We start from the raw sequence: 18,682 nt of genomic DNA, 5'->3' as shown, positions 1-18,682 counted from the left end.
CCAGTGTCAGTGTGCGTCGGACAGATGGATGCCTAATTGCTTGAATCTGTGCATTCAAAACTGGGGAATCTTTTAAAACACTGACCGATGAGCTATTATGCTATTACCGATGTGCCTGAGGTTACCCACAAAATCTGGCGCAGAGCCTGAGCTAGAGGCCAGATCTCCTGACTCCCAACCTGTTCCTTTACCACAACTGTCCTCCTTCGATAGCCCCCTAGGGGAATGAGAGGGGATCTGTCTCCATAATATCCAGCCATAGAGGGACGGAGAGACCTGCCTCCATAACCCAGGCTTGCAGGGGAAAATTTCCTCCCCTGATATCCCATCATGGGAGAGAGAACCAGCTTCTCCTCTATCTAGCTAGAGTATTCAGATGACCCCCTAGTATCAGAGCACCGCACAATCTGTAGTGTATTTATCCTCACAGCCCCCCTGGCAGATAGCACACAGCTATTATCACCATTGGGAAGCTGAGGCACTAAGCAGGTAAGGGACTTGCCCAGGGCCACACAGGCAGCCTATAGCAGAGCAAGAAATTGAACCCAGGTCTCTTATGCCCAAGGGTAGTGCCCTAGCCACCGAACCATCCTACTCAGCATAACCCATCTTGGGGAGGGCAGAGAGGGGCTGGTGGGTATGTGCCACAAATCCCATCCCCAGTCTGATGGCAGGGAAAGGCAGAGGCCTCTTCTCACCCTTGCTGTGATTTCGAGGCAGGGATGTGGATGGGAGGAGGCCAATAAACCAGGAAGTTTCTGTCTAGTGTCATCCCCCCTCCTCCAACTTCACGTCAGGGAGACTGCAATAGGCTTCTGCAGATGATAGAATCAACCCATTTCACAACACAGAATAGACCAGTCATGGCACCACTAGGCATGGAAAGGCCTGTAGCTGTGAAGGCCAGAGGGACCATTTATGGTCATCTAGTCTGACCTCCCGCAGAACACAGATTTGTTGACTCCAGCATCACATGGCATTGTGAGAAAACTGATTAAACTCTGACTAAGCTAATGGGCCATGAGACCAAATTCCTTTGGAAATCTTTCCTGCACCATTAACAAACAATCCATAATGCAACAGCGTCCATCCAACAGCACATCTTCATTACAGAGCAAAAGAAGGCAAAGACGTAACATCTGGGCGTAAGCCAAGCAGCAATGATAGATGGATAATGGGGGAGATGACCGGAGCCCTTGTCTATTCATTGCCAGATTTTTTAACATTTGCTCTTTGGTTATTTTGGTTTTTATTCTGTAATGTTTTTGTAGAGCAAGTGTCATTTTGGGGCAGTGGCAGCTGGACTCCCCTGGAAAACACTTCCAACCTTAACTCTTTCTAAATGAAGTTTTTGTTTGAATGTATGACTTTCTTTCCTCTGCAAATGCTTTGCTTCGTTACCGCCCCATTGCAATGTTGGAGACCTTTAACATGCCAGAAAAATGCTGGGTATAACTGGAGGCGGGGAGGGGTAACACCTCAAAACCCAAAACATTACCAGCCTGCTAAATCTCCTAGTGTCAGGCACCCTGAACCAAGATGCCTGTCTCACTGTGTCCTTCTGTGTCCTGCCCGCACAATGCACTAGTGTAACTATCCTGGTGCAAACCCCTAATGCAGACAACTGCTCCATCACTACAAAACAAGGTTTGCAGCACTGTGATTTCCCTCGGTAAATTGCTTACTAGCAGTAGATTGGGTGATCGTTTCAGTGCAATAAGGCTGATGTAGTTATAACACCCTTGCAAATTTTCCTAATGTAGACAAGCCACCAGCCTCTCTAACTCCTTCTCTCCAAATTCACTGGGCCCTTTGTCAGGTTCTCCCTGGTGCTGCTGCTCTAACTGAAATGTGCAGGTGGTCACTGGCTTCTCTGTCAAGAGCATTAGTTTAGGCTGTCTGGTGGCTTCCTTCCCTTTACGGGCACAGTCCGGACTTGCAGTGCTGCTGGGATCAAACAGCAAAAACACAGTGGAAGAGAAAGAACAGGATAATGCTGACTGTAGGAAATACTCCTGGCAGGGCCAGCAGACACAGCAAAGCAGCTAGCTGGTCTGCGACTGAACCCTTGATTTATAGCAGGGTGGCTGCTTCGTCAACGCCTCCCAAGGGACAATGGCTGATCTGAGCAAGAGATGAATTATTGTGACCGTGTGCAATCCACACCTGCTCAGCAGCTCCCCCCTCACACACACACACCTCTAGTCAACACAGTCTCCCCCACTCGAGGCCAAGCACTCATTTCCCCAGCCTACAAATTCCCTTTAATCACCCCCACTTAATAAGTCTTAAACACCCTGCTGAGTGTTGTGGCCAGCACACACTGGATCGTCTGGCACCTTGGGCAGGGACTTCAATCCGCTTGGGGCTAATCCAGCAGCAGCCCAGACTCAGTACTCCCCAGCCCAATGCCAGCGTCTGCTATTTCAGAGCTCATCTCAGGCCCAGACAGAATGAGGAAAGGAAAGCTGCAGGGAGAGAGAGAGAGAGAGAGAGAGAGAAGCCCTGCTGATCTCCCATCCCAAGCTCTGCCAGGAGGGGCAGGATGCTGCAGCTGCTCCTCTTCTGTCCAGTGTGCACTGGGAACTGTCCAGCAAAAGAGCACATGAGATCAGTGCTGAATCCTGATCTGAGGACACTGGAAAGCACCACCAGCTGCTCTTCCTCTCCTTCCAAGCTGCTAGGAGAGCTAGATCCTCTTGGCAGGGGACAATGCACGGACAACCCAGCTCACTACATCTCCTACCCAGCAGCAGAGAACCCCAGTGGTAACTCAGTGCTGGCCTGGCGGAGGGCAGTGCAAAGAGGACTCTTGGTGTTTACAGACTCCTTGCTCTCCGTGCAATAGGCTGTCATTCATTTCTTCCCTTCCTACAAACTAACAAGGCTGCTGCCATTGCACACCTTGCTCGGCTGTGTGCGTATGCCACTCCGTCTGGTCTGCCTGCAAGGTGAGTTACACCATACCAGCTGTCCTGGGATGGGGGAGCTCTCTGGGGAAAGGAGCCATAGCACAGGAAGGAAGCTCCTGTTTCTTCTATACCTGTCATTGTCTCTGAGGTCTTATGTCTTGCCCTCCTCTGATGTTGGACACTCCTTGGCCCCGATTCCAGGCACAGTTCAACCTATTCCCAGGCTAAGGGGAACTTACTTTAAAAATAACAAAGAATCAACCTTTCCAAATGTGCCTGGCCCTGTCTCATGGAGATACTCCCTTTCCAGCACACCCAGTTATCCCAAAGATAGAGAACTCACCCTGTTATCCTATGGAGACTCCAGAATATATACACTTAGCCCATCCTGTTCTCCAATGCAGAGAGACCCTAACACACACAGCTCCCCCATTATGCCATGGGGAGAGAATCCAACCCAGATATATAGCACACCCTGTTATCCTATGTGCAGAGAGTCCAAAGAACACACCCAGCTCCCGTTTTCTCAATGGAGAGAGACTACCACACATGACTTGTCTGTTTATGACACACCAGCATTCCTCCACTACACCACCAAAAGACCCCAATGCAGACAGGTCACCCTACAAGGCCCTGGAGAGCCTCCCTACATCTCACCCTATTATGCTTCAGTTATTTATTACATTCGGAATAGCTTCTAATAGCAAATTCCTGTACAGGATTCATTTGTTCCCAGATGAGATTATCAACATTTAAATTTAACTCTCCCAATGTATCTTACGTGAGCACGTAAGGTAAACAGAACCTTCAAAACAACAAGGGTAGGAGATCAACCCAGGAACATGAGCATCCAGGAGGAGACTGCTTTAAATCAATGAGTGAATGGAGAGGAAGGACAGTCTTGTGTGTAAGGCACTGGCTGGCAACTCAAGAACTATGGCTTCAAATCCTTGAGTGACTTTGAGCAAGTTACTTAACCTCTCAGTACTTCAGCTCCCCCTCTGTAAAACAGAGATGACAATCTTTCCTTTCTCCCAGCAGGAGCTGTCCCGTCTCTTTAATTTGTAAGCTTTTGGGGACAGGGCTGTCTCTTGCTCTTTGTTTGCATAGTATCTAGCACTATGAGGCCCCAGTCTCAGTGAGGATCTACCATAATAATACTTCAAAAAACCCAACCTTGCTAATATTTGCTAGCCAGAACCCACCAGCAAACACATCAGTGTGTCTTCTACTGCAAAGACACCTTCATGATTCCACAACTGCATCACCTGCTGGCAGCGTGCTTTGATTTAAATCAAGGCAATTTAAGTCAGCCATTTAAATCACCAAGTGGAAAGCCTCAATTTAAGTCATTAATCAACTTCTTCATTTGTGCCTCAGGTAATTTTCTAAAGAAAGGTATTTTCTCACTGGTCGATATAACCATTAAACTATGTTGATTTGCAGCTAAATAGAATAGAACCTTTACATGAGATTTTGTACATCTTTTTGCAACATATGAGGGTACACAATAACTATATGCATTTAAGCAATTATATGGCATAATATTTTCAGATTCTTATTAATTGTACATTGTTGGTGTGTTAGAAAATGGTGAATGATATATTACTTATTTACCGGCTAGTTAACTTTTTGCTCAAGATTAGTATCAGGCTGCATTAGGATAGTAATTGGAATTTAATTAAACACACAAAACAGCATATCAGATGTAGTTGTGATAACCAAAACAAGCCGTTAATACATTACAAGATCTATTGTGCTGTGTTTATAAAGCTTGAGCTCAAAAGTTAGAATCAGGGGCGAAAATCTCTCTTTATAATGAAAAGCAGCCTTTAATGCAAAGTTTTTGATAGCGGTTCATGGATTCAGCATATTTATTTTAATGTTTTAAGGTATTTTAAAATGTGTAGGCTTTAACATATTTTGTATTAAATTCAGATTTAATTTTAATCAGGTTTATTATTTAAAGGAAAAATATTATAATTTAAATAACAAAATAAAAAAAATTGAAATTAAAAAATATTTTTTAAAAATCAGATTTTTTAAAAAAAATCTCTGTTTTTCAACACCACTACCCCTGCCTGCTGTCACACAATATTAGTGCAAAACCAGCCCATAGGTGCAAACAGCATAATCCCTGAGCCACATATCTATGGCTCTGCATCACAATGTAGATTGGGTCCACATGTTCACAAAGCAGCCTAACGTGGTGATATAATCCAGGAGTGTGACACACTTGGAAAAATCTCTGCCAAGGAGAAAGAGAGGCAAGAAGGAGGAATCCATAGTGAACAGTCGAAACTCTGATATGATGCTGCATCTGGGAGGAGCTGAGCACCCTCATCTCCCATTAACTCTGATGGGAACTGGCCCCACTTACACCAGGCTAAACTCAGCCTATAGAGAGTAAAATCAGAGGCCTGTTAAACCTCGTGTCTATGATAAAAATGTATCCTCTAATTCTGCTCGCAGTTACTCCAGTGTAAATCAACCTCTACTCTACTGAAGTCACCCTGCTGTCAGACAGGAGTGAGACCAGGATCAGGTCCCTGGCTTGTAATGGGTTTTGGCGGCCTTTGGGATGGAATTAGCTCCTACCAGTGTTTCTCCATCTGCAGCACACCATCCTGGAGCGTCTGGGCCATTTTCAGTCATTCCCGGAGCAATAGGCAGACACGCCACTCGTATTATGACAAACCCTTTTGGCAGTAACCCCGGGAGATTCCACTCCCAAGGCTCAGTTTCCACAGCACTCCAAAATAAAGAGGCACATCAAAGAGTCCAACTTAAAAAAACAGATCCGCTAGTGAAAGCTGAAAGAATAAACACAAGCACTAGGAACCAACAACAATTAATAATGGGCCCCAGCGGGTGCGACACAGCCCCACTGATTTCAATGGAGCTGTGCCCATCTACCCCAGCTGAGGGTCTGGCCTGAACTCTCACTATTAGTGACAGAAATGTAAAAGCCCAGACTGTGGCTGATCCTTATGCTGGCATGTAAGGGGGGTCACAATGAGCCATACAGCCCCCATTCTGTCCTCAATCCAGCAGCCAGCTACAATTGCACTGTGCCAAGGTTCCCGTTAGTAGCAACAGGCTGTGGCCAGGGCCTGACCTTGGACCGATAAATGTTTCTTGCCCATCTCTCTCATTTTATTGGCTTTCTGAGTCACGCTGAGTAAATATTTTCTCTCCCCTACAGAGGAGCACATGCTTCTGCAACTCATTCAGTGGAAGGGCTGAGGGAGAGAGGCAGGACTGGGGCTGGAAGGCTTGGTGCCAAAACATTTGCTTCAGTTTTGGTTGCTGCTTCTGCCTCTCACTTGTGTCAAGCAATGAGCCAATGCTTGCAGACTAATGTATCAATGTTGCAGAGGCCCCACATGAATGGAAATCATTATCACGATCCCACAGACAGAGACCACACGCACATCATCCAAAACTCACCCCAGGACGTCAATGAAAGAGATCTGGGGATTGTGGTATCTGCAGGCCTCACCTGCCTATTGCAGACCATGGCAGCTACAATCTGCTCCATTTGATACCTATTCAGCGTGACCCACAGACTGCTGGCAAGTTACCAGGGAGGCCCATGGTGGGGAGAAAATTTAGGGCAGCCCCTCCCCCAGTTAACATGTCCAATGGAGACTCTGGAGGTTATGCACAGTAGAAAGGACCTGAATGTGATCTCACTCATACCAATATACACTGTGAGTAATACCACCAGCTCCAGCAAGTGCTTTTACTCCACCAGCGGACAGGCTCTGCAGCCACCTCAGTGAGAGCTGAGTCAGCACTTCTGCGGGCTGTGAGAGCCCATCATTAACTCTTTACCAGGAACAAGCCACCAGTGGATGTCTCGAAAGTGCCCTTTGGAGGCCTGAATTCCCACTACAGTTCCAGCTGGATATTTTCCTTGACTTGCTGTCCTAAACTGCCATGTGGTGTTGCTGCACACTGTTAAACAGGTGCCACAATCCACCCTAGAGGTGGCTGCATTTTAGTGGTAAGTGACGTGATTTCCCCTGCTAGTTTATTTTTTAGAGCTTTGATAGGATTTAAGGTTTAAAAGGAGGTATTACATTTTTACATTAGAAATTAGTGTGATTTTAATAATCAAGTAACTATTCCATTAACACCTAAACACACTGCCTCTTAAAACATTTTATAAACACTAGCTGTGGATATCCTTAATCTGCATGTCTTAAGGGAGAGAATTTATGGGGCCAGATTTTCAGCTTGACCTTAAATGGAACTTCTGTTTTACAGCCACAGTTATGGGGATATAAATAACTGCAAGATCAATGTGTGGCATTTAGATGTCTAACTGTATGTCCACACTAGAGCTGGAAGGTATAAAATTCCCACTTAAGGAGGTATATCTGCACTAGCTCAGTCCAAGTTAGCATGCTAAAAATAAAAGTGTAGCCATAGAGGTGTGAGTGGCCCAAGTGGCTAGCTTCCCTGAGTTCCTCTGATCTCGGACAGGACTGTACTCGGTGCAGCTAGCCCCATCCTGCTGCTCGTGCCGCCGCAGCTATGCTCTATGGGTTTGTCTACACTGCAGTTGGAAGCCAGTGTGCTAAAAATAACAGAGTAGCCGAGGGGAGCTGGGGGGCGGCTCATGGTAGCCAGCTGAGTATGTACCCAGGGGGTCTAAGGCTGGTACTCAGGTAGCTAGCCTGAGCCACCGCCCATGCTATCCCAGCTACACTGGTCTTTTTAGCATACTAGCTCAAGCAACTGGGGTACACATGGTGCTTAGTTGTCTGAATGGACAGCACGGTGCCCACAGGCTGCAGGTGCAGACAAAGAACTTGGTTTTAAAGCTCTTTCCCTGTGGGTCATATTTTCAAAGACAGGTGCAATGGATGAGCCAGTAAAAAAAAAACAAAATAAGCTAAGCCACATTGGTATCTGCAAAGGACCTTATGAGGGCACACAACGGGTTAGTGCAAAAGAGACCCTTTGTACACAATCCCTATTGTGGGTCAACAGAAGATTTTGAGCCCAGGACCTACAGCACCAGCCTAGTTGAGCAAAAAGAGCAACTAAATTAGCAGACAGCAGTACTAGATGGTTATCCTCTAGGTGGACCCACCACTAGAGCGGGGCATAATGTACAACAGGCCAGTCTGTTACATGGCAGGTTTGGGGCTCATTGTGCCATCCATGGAAAATGAGGCCATATCAGATTTACTTTATAGGTAATGGGTGATTGTTAATCAAGACTAACTGAATTAGTGATATCAGCCCAGACTCTCTGAACTCCGAGATGGAAAAGGACTGTTAGATCACCATCCATTCTACGCACCAGGATTGTTCCCCACAGGGCAGTTTCTACTGTTTTTATATATTGACAAGAATGAGAGTACAGTGCAGATAAAATGGATCTTTTTTCTCTTGGGGCAATGGGAAAATAAAGCTTCATTCCAGGGGATTTTCACAAGCCCCCTTTTCCAGCAGCTCTCCAGGGAAACACTTTCCCTTATTTGGAATTAGTTTGGAAATGGAAAGTCTGGTCTCCCCTTCTGTAGCACTCTTTTGCTTGCCTGGCACACCCCCGGGGATTAGTTCCAAGGATCAGTGAAGGATGAGCTCGTCTGCAAGCTTCCCTTTGCTCCAGCAGAGAGCTAAGATTGTCTGGAGAGGAGGGAACATGTACGTGCTCTGTTACAGCGTGGCCAGGCCCAGTGCCCTCCAACATGAAGATGCTCAATGACAATCAGCAAGAACGTATCCAGTGGCATTGGCGAGGAGCAGAGGGCCTTTCCAGAAACCTCAGTCACAAGGATGTGGGAATCAGAGCAAGGTGGTGGTGGGGAATTCAGATTAAACAAGAAATTGCAGATTAACAGATAGATTCAGAAAGAGCCCATCTCCCAAAGTCCAACTGTACTTGACAGGTGTGGGCACCATCCTGTCACCAGCAAACCCTAGTGCCAGGCAACCCCTTTCCCTGGCACCCAGTCACAGGCCTCGGTGCCACACAGCCCTTCACCCCAGCACCCCGTCATGGGCCACGTGGCACCTGACCCCAGCAACCCATTAGAAAAAGAAACACTTTATAGGCGCCACTAGATCTGATTAAACTATTCATTTAAAATAATATTATTATTTCAACCCAGAGTTCAGTTACAGAGCCCTGCCAAAGGAATCCCAACTCTGGGGGCGGTCTATATTATTCACAAGCATTCAACAACTGACTTTCAACCTCTGTGTTGTTTACCAGCTGTTCACTTTGACCATTCAGGATTAATTATCCACTATTTAGAAGAGATGATTGGTTCTGATGTTGAAGGGAGAGGGAAGGGGGGTACCCTGGGGAGTGGGCTAGCAGCAGGTGAGGGACAGAGAAGGGATATTGGGGTCTGTAAGGCAAGGGATAGGCAGTGTCCTTGTGTGGAAATGATTTAGATGTGAGAGCCTGAATGGAGGGGCAGCAGCGTTAGAAAGATAATTAAAAAATAAGGAACGACATATAAATCATCCAAGCCTTCATATGACGACTGCTGAGCTTATGCTCCTTCTGCTTGGTTTAGACTGGAGACCTACAGTGAATGTTGCACTTGTTCATTAGGCTTAATCTGGCTCATTATTCAGTGCTGACAAGATCAATGTATGGAGTCTGTCACAGTACGCACCCGTTTTCTGCTTGGAAACAGCAGCTGGGGGAGGTGGTTACATTAGAAGCACAGAGGGGGAAGTAGGGACTGTGAAGAAGGTAAGACTGGCTCCAGCTAAAAGTCCCATCCTGCCCTGCCATGCTCCTCTAGCAGTCCATTGCTTATCCCTGGCACAGCGCCCCCCAGTGGCTCCACAAATCTTCTGGAAAAATTCCAGTTCCCAAGTGAGATGCAGCTGGGAATCAGAAAACAGTTGAGGGTAAAGGTAAAACCATAGATGAGTGTCAACTACTGGAGTATGCCCCATTAATAGGATATGTCTGGTACCAGAACATGCAGGGTGCTGTCTAGTGACTAGTCCATATAATGAGAGAGTCCTTTCTCTCTTGCTCCCACCCTGCTCCATTGAAACACATGGTGAGAAATCTGCAGATTCTGAACTCTTCTTTGTAACAGGGGCTCCCCTTAAGTGGTGATCCCTCTAACACGGGGGACCAGCCTATTTCACCCACAAGTGCTTTTCACTGCAGAACCGGCCCCTCTGCCCTCCCAACCCCTTTTTGGCTCTGCTTCCTGTGCATGTTTAGCCCAGCGTCAGCTGTGGAATGTTTCTGTCCCCAACCTACAAGCAGAATGTGCCAAGACCAAACTCAGCTCCGGCCACGGATAAATCATTCCATGTGTTGCCAGGATAAAAACACAACTGAGAAAAATGTAAAATGAAAGGAAAAACTCCACACAAGCCAGCGGTGGGGTTTGACATAAGGTGGCAATGCAGATAACAGTTAAACCAAACAAATGGACACTGGCCAAGGAGCTATATGCCTGGGACATCACCAACAGCATGGCTAGAAGAAAAGCTGGTGAGGTGCTCCAACAGTACCCCGAGGAGGACCAGAAAGAGACAGAGCTAATGGCATTTCCAGCACACCCATGGGAGAGGGTTAATGGAATGATCAGTGTGCACAGGGGAGGTTGCTAATGGCACATGAACAGTGGTGCTAATGAGGTTACTGGTGTTTCCTTATGTGCTCTGTCCCTCTGGCCAATTTTTAATTTAAATATCAGAAATCAATACTATATATATATATATATATATATATATATATATATATATATATATATATATATATATATATATATATACACACCCCTCAATTTTTTTGCTCTTGATTTGGTCACATTCTGCTGATTCTCAGAGTAGAATGGGTCTGGGGGCATCTGCTGTTCACTCCACAAAGCATACATGTATGGACACAAACACTATAATACAGGGAGAACATCCAAGAGACCCTTCCCTGGAACAGGCATTCACAGCATTGGACACTACAGTGCATTGTTGCAGACTAACGAGACAGTATTACACAAGCTGTGTGAAACCACAGTGGCACTACTAAGATATAAGTACAGGTAACACTAAACAGAACTTTATGGTTTAAACTACATAGGCTAGATCCTGATCTCAGTTACACCACAATAAGACATAAGCAATTGCATGTAAATGAGCAGAATTACTCCCAATTTACATTTGTGTCCTTCAGAATCTGGCCTAATTTCTCAGAACTTGGCTTACATAAATTTCAGTCTTGACATGGCGGTGGGAGGAGGGGAGAAAGTCTTCCATAAAGAGACCAGATTTCCTATGTTATCAAAAACAATGGAGAGAAATCCGTAGAGGCCCAAACCTGAACAAAGACAGTCACATATGCAGGGAGAGCTGCCAATGAATGGTTGCTTAAAAGCATTCCTATTATCATTAGGAAGCTGTTTTGCAGAGTTTTTAGTACCACACGGAGAGAAAAGAACTGAAACTAGCAAGATCACAATGGCCATCATGATTTTAACCCTGAAATTCTGCCAACTCAAGCTTTGCTCACTGGACTCCCGGAGTAAAGACACCACACAGAGGGGGCAAGTTGAGATGACTTAGATGCACATACTGAAAAATTTATTCTGTTTCAGGGAGTGACCTAGTCTGTTGTATTCACTGACTAGCTCTTCATTCCAGTGCTTACTTATGTGATTTCTCCCACTAACAACAGTCCAAGCCCAGCAGTAGCTATAGAAGACACCTGGAGCCACTGTTCTTCCAGGAGCGGAAAGCCGGGATAGCGCGGCTGTCCCGACACTAAACCATTTAGTAACATCTAATGGTGCCCGACTTGTTGCTTTACACGACCTTAATCCTGGCCCAGCCGTCCTAAACCCCTTCACACATTCCTGCCGCATTGTTCCACTCTGTCACGTGCTCGCAGGACTATCACTTGGTATGCAGAGGGCTTTATTACTGCTGATCCAATCCCCACTGCTGGGGCTGTGGGATTCTCACAGTTCTGCTGCACAATTCCTATTGTTTTTGCCCCCATCGCGTCCCGTCCAGGAACAAAGTAATCTGGTTTCCATAACGTTCCTTGTTGCCTTTTCATAACATGCCGGGCACAGATGTTTAAAATAGACTGGATGAATATTTAATATGTTATTAATAGATGACAGCTCTTGGCTGGCTTTGAAAGATAGCTCACGTATGGTATGGGGCGGCATATGACAACGGGTCCAGAAATCTATTTCACTCTGACATGAAGCTGATCTAATGTTTCTCCTTGGTTAATGGTAAGACATTTAACTCTCCTTGTGTCACATGGCTGCGTATTGTGCTTGAGTGCAGGCCAAGTCTGTGAGACTTAGAATAGATTTGATAGATGGACTCACATTTTTACCGTCGTGGGCAAGACAGAATATGAAAAACGCTCTAGCGCCCTGTGCAGAACTTGGGGAAAGGTGAGAAGAGAATGAGGTGCTGAATGAACTCTGAGTACTACCAGCTGCTTGGCGAATGTAGTAATACTAAGCTTCCCTAGGATGCAGAACACAGGCCCTGCTCCAAAAGCTGCACTGCTCTCAGGCCCTGGTATCAACACTCCAAGAGCTGTACTCACTCAAAGCCTGGATTCCCTGATGCCTGTGAACCCCTGCCCTGAGACCCGTGTCCCCTTGGGTCCCAGAACCTGAGCCCCCTGCCCTGACACCTGTTTCCCCTCAGGTCCCAGAACCTGAGCCCCCTGCCCTGACATGTGTGTCCCCTCAGGTCCCAGAATCCCTGCCTGGAAGCCTGTATCGCCATAAGCTATGAAACCTGCATCCCCCTGGGGCCCCAGTATTCCCTGCATGAAAGCCTGTGTCCTCTCAGGCCTGGCTCTGGGACTCACACATCTCTTAGGCCCTGGACCTACTTCATGCCTTGTAAAACCCAGCTCTGTGCCCAGCACTAAACCTGGACTCCTCTCAGTATGTGGGGCTCACATCCCCACCCTCCCTTGGGCTCATGCTCAGAAACCTCCCCCTCCCCCCCTAAGTTGTGCTTGGGAATCTATATTCCTCTCAGGCCATAGTACCCTGCTCCAACCCTCAACCAAACCTTGGTCTCTGGGACCTCCACACATAGCTGGGCTGTTCAACAGAAGCATAAAAGCACATCAGCTCCCTCTGTTTTATAAACGGAATATTGCAGAAAAAAGGCAGTCCTTAAAGTTACCTTTGTGCTTGCATTCAACACTTACGTGGAGCCCCTGTCCCTGTGTCCCAGGCCCCTCTTGCCTATCCCCAGAATGCAAACAGACATGCAGGCTGTGTGTGAAAGAGTGAGGCTAAAGCAACAACCCAGAGTCAGCCTCCATCCATTGCAGGTACACAGGCCTGGTCCCCCCAGAGTCAGATAAACCAAAGGTTGTGATTTTGGAATGATGTTGTTTGACTGGTGCAGCTTTGTGCTTGGACACTCAGGCCAGTTTAAACCCAGCTTACAGCAGTTTAGTTTGCATTGCTAAATTCAGACCTCAGCAACTGACACTGGCATAGCTACATCAGTCAGAGGTGTGAAAACACCCCCCCCCCAGCGACACAGCTACCCCAGGAAGTGTAGTTGCAGCTGTGCCAGCAGAAGAGTGCTTCTATTGGCAAAGCTAATGTCCTTCAGGGAGGTGGTGTTCCTTCCCTTGCAGAAGCACTCCTTCTGTTGGCATAGGCTGTGCCTACACAAGGGGGCTACGTGGCCATAGGCATGTAGGGCAGACAGAGCCCTTGTCCACACTAGAAAAGTATTACTGGCATAGCTATATCCACACAGCTAGATCACAACAAACCCTTTGAACAGCCCAGACTGGCATACAAGCACTTCTACCGGGCTAGCTTACAGGAGTACCCTGACAGACGGTGATTCCTGCCAAAGCACTTCTTGTGCTGTTAGAAGAGCATCTACACTAGAGTTTATACCAGCACAGCTACGTTGGTAAAATAAAAGTCACTCTCCCTGCGCCCAACCAACATAGTGATGCTGGTACAAGCTTAAGACAGGCCTTGCAGGCACAAGATAACCTGAGGCCATGTCCACACTACAATAGCACAGCTAGGGCGCCGGAGTTACAGTGCTGCAGCATGACACTTCCTACAGTGACAGAAGAAGCTGTTCTGTCACTGTGGGAACTCCACCTTCCTGAGCGATGGCAGCTGTGTTGGCAAAACCATTCTTCCGCTGAGCTAGCTGCATCTACACCCAGGTCATGTCAGCAGAGCTACAACACTATGGATTTTCTCACCCCGAGTGACATAGCTATGTCCACCTAACTTTTAGGTGTAGCCCAGGCCTGGTATAATGAGTTTTAAATGGCTGTAATAGAGTTCGCACATGGAAGCTGCACTAGCTTAACTGCTCTAATTTAGCTTAGCAGTGCAACTTCTGGGGCTAGACAAGCCTGAAGGGTTTCCTAACAAAACCTGCCCTGGGAGGAGAGGGCCTCCTCTGTGTGTAACTTTACTTGGCATATTTCATTCGTTAGCAGCCACCCTGTGTCTCCCACTGGGACTTCCTCACTCAACCCATTCCACTTGGCACTGCTACAGGGCCAGAAGCTGCAGGTCCCGCTGGAATGGGTGGGCTCTGGCCACCCCACTCTGCCAGCTATCGCCCAAGGAGAAAGATGCCTGTGTCCCATCTCCCTGGGGTGCATGCCATGGGGACCTGGGAGCGGATATTGGATCAGGCAAACATATAAAGAAACAAGGGCTTCAATTGCCCCCCACCAAACGTTTCCTCCCAATTTACATCCCATCCCCTGATCAGCTGACTCTGAGTCTCTCTCACGTACACCTTCCTTCTTTACTCTGCCAACCCAAACGCCCAGCTCTGCCTTGCCGAGCCCCCCGGCCCAGCTGCAGCGGGCTCTGTCGGAGAAGCCACCTGCCCGAAGGCCTTTCCCTCGCCTACCCGGGGCCAAGGGGGAAGGCGCAGAGAGCAGCAGCAGGATAGGAGGGAGGAGCCCCCAGGTCGGAGGCCGAAGGGCCTCTCCCAGCACCTGCCTCCCGCAGCTAGGACCCCGCCGCCGGGCTCCGCACTTGCAAAGGAACCGAAAATAAAACAAGCAGCCGAGCGCTGGGGAGCCTGAGGCTCGCCACGGAGCTGGCCCAGGGGAGAGGCAGAGACCAGCGCCCCGCGCCCTTCCCCATCCCGGCTCAGGCCAGCTCCGATGCCGCAGCCCGGGAACTGCCAGGGGCTCCTGGAGCCGGGGCTCCCCGCCCTCACCCCGGGGCCGCTGGAAGTCCCGGTGCGGTGCGGTGCGGCTGCTGCTGGCAGGGGGCCGGGGCCGGGGCCGGCCAGCAGGAGCTGTGGCGGTCCCTCGCCAGGCAGGCTCTGCTCGGGGTCCCGCCCGGAACGCGGGGCTCTAGAGTAGCCCAGCTGGCAAGGTCCCGCCCGGGGTGCCCCGCGTCCAGCCCCTGGCGGCTCTCCAGCGGCTCTGCATCCGGCAGAGCCGGACACCGCCTCCGGCTGCGGCCCAGTTCTCCGGACCGGGCCCCGGAGCTCGCTGCCCCCCGCCTGGCGGAAAGCGGAGCCTGTCACACGATCCGCAGCGCCGGGGAGACAGCCGGCTGCTAGAGCCGCGGCGCGTTAGCGAAGGAGCGGGGCGGGCGGAGACTGGGGAAAAGTTCCATCTCTGCTGCGCTTGCGGAACGGGGCCGCGAACGGATCCCACAGGAAACCCAGGCAGGGGGAGCCCAGGAGAACAAGGGAGCAGAAAAGCATCGAGGCAAAGGAAAAGCGCATTGAGCGGGGGCTTAACTTGGAAAGGGCGGAATTAGCAGGGGGTGCGCGCCCCAGATCGCTAGTAAGCGAAAGAAAAGGGCCCCCTCCCCCAAACAAGCGTCGGAGCATTGGGAACGGACAGGAGACAGGACGCAACCTCGCCCCAGCCCCAGCGTAAGATCTCTCCCCGATCCTTAGAATGAGAAACGCTGTCAGAGACTCGTAGGGCTGGAAAGCAACTTACTGGGAGCCCGGCAGGTAGACGGTTCCTGGTAGCGCGCGGTTCCCAGCAGTGATGCAGCCGAAGGGGTGTAATTCCAGACGTCAAAGCCCTTTTACACAGACGCGGGGGTAAGATTTTTGTTTATTTATCTCGTGGGGGGGGGGAAGCCAAGCCAAGCCCCCGCACGGTGTGGTCTGCAGCAGCCCCTCGCCTGGTCCTCGAGTCCCTTGGCCGCTTCTCAAGGTTCTCCCAGCTGCTGCACTCCTCCTTTCTCCTGGATCTCACTGAACTGCTGCTGGGAGGGACGAGAGAAAAAGGGAAGAGAGGAAAAAACATAGGCAAGAGGGAAGAAACTGAGCCCCAGCTGCTGCCTTGAAGCGGAGTAAAAAGGTTTCAATAAATCCAGGGGTTGAAAAGAAGGGAAAAGTCAACTCCCCGAGGAAATCAGAAGCAGATTTCAAGACATTTAATCACATGCAGGGAGGTGTGTGTGTGTGTGTGATGTGGCTTGCCTCCTCCCTCCTACTCCAGCCCTCCCTCTGCTCTCTCTTTTCTGCTCTATTGAGAGCAGGGGCTGCCTAAGCCATCCCCATTGCAAGACAAGGCAGAGGGGAAATGCAGAGGAAATACAGGAGGAAAGCAATGTCAAACGTATTTGGAAAGGAACAGAACCAAGTCAGGCCAGCGAGCTGAAAGGGGAGGCGGATGGCAGAGGGGGAGCAGAGGAGAGTGGACCAAAATGTTTTAGGAGAGGGGGGATGCTAGCAGGAAAGCTCAGCAGAGAAAAGCGAGGGTATGGCAAAACAGAGCAGGGGCTAGGAGGGGTGGGAGAGTGCCTCATCTCCAGCTCCTTTGCAAAGGGTGAGAACAGGAAACTTTCCGCTTCACAGGCACTTGGATTCTTGGAGGTTCTAGGAAATTGAAAAAGGAGGGGCTGGCCTGGGGGAGGCTGGGCTCAAGCTAAACACTGGGTCTGGAGGGGACAGTGTCAGCAATGTCCAGTACTCAGCTCTCCTGTGTGGGGTGCATTTCCCAAAGGGGTGGGGGAGGGATGCTGTCACATAACCATCATGGTGCCAGAGGATGCTGCTGTGGCCTTTACGCTTTACACCGGTGACACTCACAGGGGAACCCCTGGCAGGTTCTAGGAGTCCCCAGCTCTGGATGCAGTCCCTGGGCATTGCAGTCATTTTAGGCTGTTTCGGGGCAGTGAACTGGCCTCAGAGACCTGGGTGATGTACACTGCTGGCCTAGGCCAGCGTCAGCAAAGGTGCATCCACAGACACCAGCAGCAAACTGGGGCCTTAGCTAGAGATTGTCTGATCTCATTTGCATATCCAAATAAGCTGCCTAGCTAAATGACACCCTTTATCTTCAAGCACATGACTGGTGCAGGGCTCGGACACAAGGGGAGAGGAAAAAGCTGCCATTAGACACTGGTTTCATAGATTCCAAGGCCAGAAGGGACCACCAGGATCAGCTAGTCTGACCTGCACAACACAGGCCAGAGAACTGCCCTGAAAACCACAGAGAGGATTTTTCTTTTTCAATCAGACACCATTTTGAAATATTGTAACCCCCTGTTCTGCCTTCCCAAGAAGCTGACAGGACTAAACCAATCTGTGCCTGGCCTCCCACTGGGACCAGCCACCCACCCTGATGGAGAAAGCCACCGCAACCACTCTGGAGAGCAGGGAGTGCACTAGTGAGCCAACAGCTCAGGAGGCTGTACGTCAAATGGTAATGTCATGCAGAAAGGGGAGCAGAACCATGCCTAGCATCCTGTCCACGTCCTAGATATGAAGAGATCCAGGATTATCTCCTGAAGCCAGATCTTTCCCTGAGCACTTCCAGTTCCCAGAACCTGAGGCTTCATCAGGTGACCTGGTCTACACACAGCCAGTATGGTTATGCCTGGAATGGACTTTACCTATTCTGTTTGATTGGCGTTTCCAGGATTTCAAGTCTAGGAATAAAATTCACAAATCAAATGGTCTCCCTGGCTGATCCACATCCGGGTTTTACCATGATCTCCCTATCCTTCAGCCAGTCCCTAGGTCACCTGTGAAATGAATCCAGGATTCCTGTGTAGGAAAAGGTGAAACTAATTTAATCATCATTTGTGTAAGTGAGGAAATAGAGACAAATGGAAAAGCTGGATCTGGATCATTCATTCACTGAACCTTTTGGTGCTAGTATTCATTTCAGTGGGAGAGCTCACAGCTATACCAAGTCACATTGCCAGTCCCTGCTTCTCCACACTCATTCTAGGGAATGGTTGCATCCCTGGAATCAGCATGCACACATGTGCGATGAGCCAGTATCTAGAAAGTCTGGGTGGGAGGTAAGGAATGCCACATGCCAAAGCACTGCTAGTCACCTGCTTCAAGGCCAGCTGGAGGACATAGGGCACAAATATTCTGCTCTAAAGTACAGAAGCCTCCAAGACCCCATTCTTCTCGTGGCACCAGTCATCACCTGTTGCTTACCCACCTCACAACTGTTCCAAACCCACCCCTCCCAACATGGTAAGAGATGTTTTCAGGAGCAACCATCCAGTGGACCCACAGTGGTCCAGCCACAGTAGTACTGACTGAGGATAGAGCCCCCAGCTGTGCTGAGACAGAAGTTCTCAGCAAGGGAAATGCTTGGAAATTGAATGGGCTATTGGAGGGCTGCATCCATAAGCACATTTCATCCATCTCATCAGTGAGGACTAGGGTGACCAGACAGCAAGTGTGAAAAATTGGGACTGGGGTGGGGGGTAATAGGAGCCTATGTAAGAAAAAGACCCAAAAATCGGGACTGTCCCTATAAAATAGGGACATCTGCTCACCCTAGTGAG

At 49.0% G+C, this 18,682-nt stretch overlaps 1 protein-coding gene across 1 annotated transcript in view; it reads right to left on the bottom strand.

Annotated features, from left to right (window-relative positions):
- NTN3 (netrin 3) overlaps positions 1-16,339 on the bottom strand; it is a 95,967-nt gene extending 79,628 nt beyond the window's left edge. The window contains exon 1 of the mRNA XM_050968237.1: positions 15,859-16,339. The gene's annotated coding sequence lies outside the window, so the exon portion shown is untranslated. The remainder of the gene's footprint in view (positions 1-15,858) is intronic.
- Between the last annotated feature and the right edge of the window lie 2,343 nt (positions 16,340-18,682).

This window comes from Gopherus flavomarginatus, chromosome 9, assembly GCF_025201925.1.
Source record: "Gopherus flavomarginatus isolate rGopFla2 chromosome 9, rGopFla2.mat.asm, whole genome shotgun sequence".
Taxonomy (NCBI): Eukaryota; Metazoa; Chordata; order Testudines; family Testudinidae; genus Gopherus; species Gopherus flavomarginatus.
This window is presented reverse-complemented; position numbering and strand designations above follow the sequence as displayed.